The sequence below is a fragment of the Cebus imitator genome, unplaced genomic scaffold (assembly GCF_001604975.1).
Source record: "Cebus imitator isolate Cc_AM_T3 unplaced genomic scaffold, Cebus_imitator-1.0 Scaffold132, whole genome shotgun sequence".
Taxonomy (NCBI): domain Eukaryota; kingdom Metazoa; phylum Chordata; class Mammalia; order Primates; family Cebidae; genus Cebus; species Cebus imitator.
In genome coordinates, this window is record NW_016107447.1 from 672,520 (window position 1) to 678,985 (window position 6,466).

General features: G+C 43.8%; 1 protein-coding gene across 6 annotated transcripts in view; it reads right to left on the reverse strand.

Annotated features, from left to right (window-relative positions):
• Nucleotides 1–6,466, reverse strand: part of ADA (adenosine deaminase) — a 118,906-nt gene that overhangs the window by 111,945 nt on the left and 495 nt on the right. The window lies entirely within an intron of this gene.

Consider the following 6,466-nt stretch of genomic DNA (forward strand, 5'->3'; position numbering starts at 1 on the left):
TTTTGTATTTTATAAAATAGTTTTGCTCTGGTTCTGGCTCTAGGCCAGCACAATATCACATGTCAGCCATAATTTCAGGCTGGCTTCTGTGTTGTGCACAGTTCCAGCCTCAGCTCTTCACACCATAGCCTCCAGGAGGAGCAGGAGACAAAGGATTCCCAAATTCCTAGCTCAGGTCCTAAGCCTCCTGCTCAAACCAGTCCCTGGGGCCAGGGGTTTGACAAGTACTGACTGGTTTGGGCCTGGTTTTCCTGACCCAATCATTGTGGCCAGGGAGGGGATGGCGCTCTGAGTGAGAAGTGTTTTTCAGCACTGGTGTGACTGGCATCTTCGGTGAGACAATTCTTTATTTTGCTGTATTATCTTGTACATCACAGAACATTACCATCTCCGGTCTCCCCAACCCCAACTAAGTGCCAATAGCACCCTCCAGGCACCTTGATAACAGGCTTCCCTCACTCTTCCACAAATGCTGCCCAACCCACCCCTAGCAGGGGGCGGAGCCGTAGTTCTGCTTCAGAACAGAATCTCTAGGATCAGCCAGTCCCAGCCTGGAGCTAGGGGTGGGGCTAATCTCACTGAAATCCAGGACTACTAAGCAAGAGGGAAGGGTAAAAGGAATTTTAGGGAAATAACCCTGATTCTGCTACCATCTTCTCTGAATAAAGAGGGTATCCATCTTTGCCAGTCCTCCCCATGTCTCCTTCTAGCTCTGGACTGTCTTGGTGATTTATGCCATTGTTTTTTCAGGCTTAGAAGCCCACTCATTACACTATAAATCATACCTGTTCTCATGTGACAACTGGCTCTGTGGCCGGGCCACCACTTCTGAGAGGATCTCAGCCCCTTCCCTGAGTTTGTCTGCTATCCTGCTACTTCCAATTGACCAGACACAAGTAGCCCATCCTGGGTTTACCAATCATAAATACAGACCCAGCCTCTCCATCTGAGTCTGCAGGACAAGGCACAGGCACATTCCTATCCTCACGGAGGCTGAGGACTTCATGGAGTTCTCATCTCCTTGATGCTATTGTCATAAATGGGCAACGTGAGACCAGATGAGAGAACAGACTTAAGGACACATGACCAGGAACAGAAAGGTAGAAGTGGGAGATGATCAGGGAGGAGGCAGTAGATAAAGTAATGGATAAGAAGTCGGCAGACTTCCTACTGGATGGCTCCACCTAGATGTCCACTAGTCTCAAACTCCACCTGCTCAAAGCCAGATTCAATAGAGGCAGGAGCTGCATCTGTTTACCACTGTGTCACCAGCTTCCAGCATTCTGTTTGACATAGAAAGGTACACAATAGATATTTATGAAATGCATGCATGAATGAGCCATCTTCCCCTTGAACATGTTCCCCTTTCTTCTGTATTCTAGCACTTGCCCAACCCCCTGTCTCCATTACCCTCCATATCCAGATGGTCATCAAGATCTGGTTATTTTTCTTTGAAAAGCTCTTGAATATTGCCTCCCCTATCACACATGTTATTCCTATAAATATCTCCTGTATCAGTTCTTTATTACTGCATAAAAACAAACTACCCCAAAACTTAGTGGATTAAAACAATTACTTATTTAGCTCACAGTTCTGAAGTTGGCAATTTGGTATGGGCTCAGCAGGGTGGTTCTTCTGGTCTCACCTGGGCCAACTCATATATCTGCAGCCAGCTGTTGGGTGAGTAGCAGCTTTGCCTTCCTTAGCTGGGCTCTCTCACATCACAGGGACTTAGGTGGAATGGCTCAGCTCTGCTGATGTGTCTTTTACCATCCAGCAGACTGGCACTGGCTCATTTACAGAATGACCAGGTAGAGTTCCAGGAGACAGGGGGAAAGTTTGCAAGGTCTCTTTTGAGGCCTAGGCCTGGAACTGGCCAAAGAAAGTTATAAGACCTGCCCAGATTCAAGGAGCAGAGAAAAAGATTTCCCTTTGTGATGAGGTGTGGATATAAGAAATAAGTAAGTACAGCCATTTTTGCAATTTAGCACCAACCCTATTCCAGACCACCCCAGTGTCTTATCAGCTGGCTTTCTAGCTGGTCTTGCAAACTCACTGTAGTTCCTCCCACCCCACTTGTCATCTATATACAGTTTCCCAAGTGTTATGGTCTCTTCACCACTAGGTCTTTACACATGCTGTTCCCTGTGCCTGGTACTGTCTCCTGCCTTACCTTCCCAAACTTCCAGCCTGGATTGTCTCCCCACTCTGTTCCCATAGTGGCCAGTACTATCACCACCATTGCCATAAGGGGCCTCTGTTGGTTTTACCTCCCCAGCGTATTTTCCCCTTTCTTTGGGGGACAGTCCCCCAATTTTCCCTTGGGAGGCCTTCCACATCAGTCCATACGGTTCAAAGGAGGCTGATTAAAACACCTAAGATGCAGAGTCCAATATGTGACCAGGCCTGGTCAATCAAAATTATAGTGATTGGTTCAGGGATAGTCATATGACCCCATTCAGGCCAATGAGAGTCAGCCTCAAGACTGTTTTTGGAACAATTGAGAAAGAGGTACCATCTTTTGATTCAAGTTGCCAAACTAGTAGAGGGTAAGCCTAGAATCACTGGGGCTATCTTTGCCACCATGAGATGAGACCTTGTCTGAAAAATGAAGCCACACATACCCCAGAGAATAAGAGAAACACATTTCATGCAATATGGTTTGAGAAGCTGGATCCAGCCATGCCTAAAGCCATACATTCCTAAATTTTTTTATTATATGAACCAATAAATTCCTCTTATTAAACTAATTTGACTTGTGTTCTTATCTCTTCAATTAAGAGTCTTAACAAATATAATTATATGTGGTAATATAATTACCTATCTATTCTTGGCTTTTCTATTGGGCATTCTCCCTAGAAGTTGAGTGGATTTCTGGTTCATCATCTTTGTGTCCCTGGACCCCAGCACAGAGCCTGGGACATAGTAGGGATTTAATACATGCCTATTGAACAGGGATTGAGACCACTGTAGCCCTGAGTCTGCCTCTAGTTTGTGACCTTGAGCATCCATTTCTCCTTCTGAGCTTTGTTTCCAACTCTGAATATGGAAATACCCTGTCTCGTTGAGGGCTATAACGAGGACCAGGTGAGCACAGGCTTCTTAAAGTACTTGACAAACTCTAAAGCTCTGTATACATGCAAGCTATAATTCTATTTTCAACGATGTACATTTTGTCCTAATTTCACCAGCCCCCAATAAATTCTAAGTTCTTGGGGATGCAAAACAGCCAGTACATTGGAAGAGCAAAAGGAAAATCTGAGAAACTCAATCTCAAGCACCCTTAGAGCTGTCTCCATGCAACATAGACTTGTTGCACCTGCAAATAAAATAAGGAAGATGGGCGCCTGGTGCCCAGCACCTCCCTCCCTCCCACTACCTGCAGAAATCAGAGGATGCTAGACAAGAGGTCCCAGTATCTCTCTAATTTGAGTCATTGCAAGTGACATGATAATGGGGCAGAGTCTGGCTGGTTCTCTCTAAACTGCTTCCTCTTTCCTCCTGAGCACCCAGAAAAAAACCACATCTCCCAGCCAGGTGACTAAGGTCTGGCTGTGGGATGTGACTCTAGACCTGAATCCTTACAGTCTTCCAGACTCGATCTCTGCCTTCATCTTCTGGTCACATGCAGAGGATCCAACAGAAGACTCTAAGGCTCTAGAACATGATTCCTAACTTTTCTGTATGAACCTAGGACCCCTTGAGCAGCTGGTAAAGTCTATGCTATCCTTCTCAGCTAATACTTTTACATGCATAAAATAAAAAACATGGAATTAAAATTATCAAAATGTAAAAACTATGCGATATAGTGCTTCCTTATTAACACTGAAACAATAAGATCTAGTCTAATTACCATAATTTCAATGTTGTGATAGTATAAACAGTATTTCAAGCTATCTGCAATAACGTCAATGTGATATGAAAATATCTATGATTTCTATTGACAACAAATAAGTACTGCTAATACCACTTTGTTGTCTATATTCATAATGGAAATAAATGTTAAATGTCAGAAGTTAGTGTAAATAAAGGTGCAATTATTTTCTCTTTCAAGTTCATTAATTTCTGAATTCCATCCATAGATCCCTTGGGGGTCTGTTGTCTCCTGGAAAGGAATCTCAGCTTTAGTGCATAGAGGATCACAAGAAAGGAACCTGGGTCCCTGGATGACCACATGGAACAGAGATCCCTCCAACACATAATCACCCCTGGAGGAAAAGACTTGTTTCTTCCCAGAGCATTGAGATGCTGGGACCAGGCCTCAGCCCAGCTGGGTGACCCTGAGCAAGTCACCTAATCTTTGGCACCTCTATATCCTCACAGACTACGTTCCCTGCTGTGGTCTGAATGTTCATGTCCCTGCAAAATTCATATGTTGAAACATAATCCCCAAGGTGATGGTATTAAAAGATGGGGCCTTTTTGTGGAGGCGGGGAATGAGATTAGTGCCCTTATAAAAGAGGCCTGAGGGAGCTTGTTAGCCCTTTGCCCTTTGTCTACGTGAGGATACATAGAAGGTGACCTCCAGGAGAAACGGGCACTCACCAGTTACTGAATCTGTTGGAAGCTTGATTTTGGACTTCCCAGCCTCCAGAGCTGTGAGAAATAAATTTCTGTTGCTTATAAATTACCCAGCCTAAGGTACTTTTGTTATAGTCGCCTGAATAGACTAGGCCAATCCCCCTTTTGTAGGACCATCATGAGAGATAATAGCTCTGAATGCTTATACACTTTATGGTAATTTATACCTGGAGTCTCCAAACATGGGCCAGTAAACTGTACTAAAAATAAGGGCAACCTAGTGAATTATCTTCAGTTAAATGGATTTCGTCTGAAGGACTGTCCTTTACTCTGAGATTATGACCTTCCTAATTCCAGGGGTTATAAAGTTCATTCTTTTATAAAATGAAGGTGATTAGAAACAGCACTTGTAAGAACATTTTTTCCCAATGTTCTTACTTTGCAACGGAGTTGGCATTCTTATTTAGATTCATAAATATTTTGAAGTATTGGCTGGGCATGGTGGCTCATGCCTGTAATCCCAGCACTTTGGGAGGCTGAGGCAGGCAGATCACTTGAGGCCAGGAGTTGGAGACTAGCCTGGTCAACACGGTGAAACCTGACTCTACTAAAAATACAAAAAAATTAGCCAGGTGTGGTGGCAGGCACCTGTAATCCCAGCACTTTGGGAGGCTGAGGCATGAGATCACTTGAGCCTGGGAGGTAGAGGTGGTTACAGTGAGCTGAGATCGTGTACTGCACTCCAGCCTGGGTGACAGAGCAAGACCCTGTCTCAAAAAAAATTTTTTTTCGAAGTATTATGTAAATCCAAAAGTATGAGAATCATTGCTTTCTCTCACCCCCAAAAAAATATTCATTTGTATTATCACTCAAAAGTAATAAAGCTTAGAGAGGATTTGGTTTCTGACCTGCCACAAGTTTGAATAATAGTAAGAGTTAAGATGTATTGAAGATTTCAGTGTGCCCAAGCTGATCTAAATATTTCACATGTGTAACTGGTTTATTGACTGTAACTGTCTCATTGATGGCTGTAATGAGGACCAGATGAGCACAGGCTTATTAAAGTTCTTGACAAACTCTAAAGCTCTGTATACATGCAAGCTATAATTCTATTTTCAACGATGTACATTTTGTCCTCATTTCACCAGCCCCCAATAAACTGTAAGTTCCCTCATCTGAACGTGATGAGGGACCTACCTAAATGAATTTAGTTTTTCTTCAACCATTGCCTTCCAATACATTCAATGAAATCTTTCCTTTCTGCCCATGCCTTTCTGTCCAGTTTCAACATCAAATCAGAATCAAGCTTGACCCTTCACCTCAAGAATGTTTGTTATTTAATGGTTAAGTAGCCTAACTATGTGCACCTTACAAGGCTATGAGGTAGGTATTATTATTAATGGTATCTCACATCCACTAAGGCCCAGACAGGTGAGGTAACTTTTCCAAGATCACACAGCTAGTAGTAAGTTTTGGACACAGGATTCAAATACAAGCTGTCTGGTTCCAGAAATTTGCCCTTAACATTTATTAATAATCTTCTGCTTTATTTAGGCTGAGGGGCCTTTTCAGAGAAGGAAAGCTGGAATAATGTCCTGAAGAAAGTCCTGAAGGGGCTGGGCACAGTGGTTCATGCCTGTAATTCCAGCACTTTGGGAGGCTGAGGTGGTTGGATCGCTTGAACTTAGGAGTTTGAGACCAGCCTGGGCAACATGGCAAAACCCTGTCTCTACAAAAATACAAAAATTAGCTAGGAGCAGTGGTGCGTGCCTGTAGTCCCAGCTACTTAGGAGGCTGAGGTGGGAGGATAGCTTGGGTCCAGGAGGCAGAGGGTGCAGTGAGCCGAGACTGCACAACTGCACTCCAGCCTGGGTGACAGAGTGAGACCCTGTGTCCAAAAGAGAGAGAGAGAGAGAGAGAGAGAGGGAGAGAGAGAGAGAGAGAG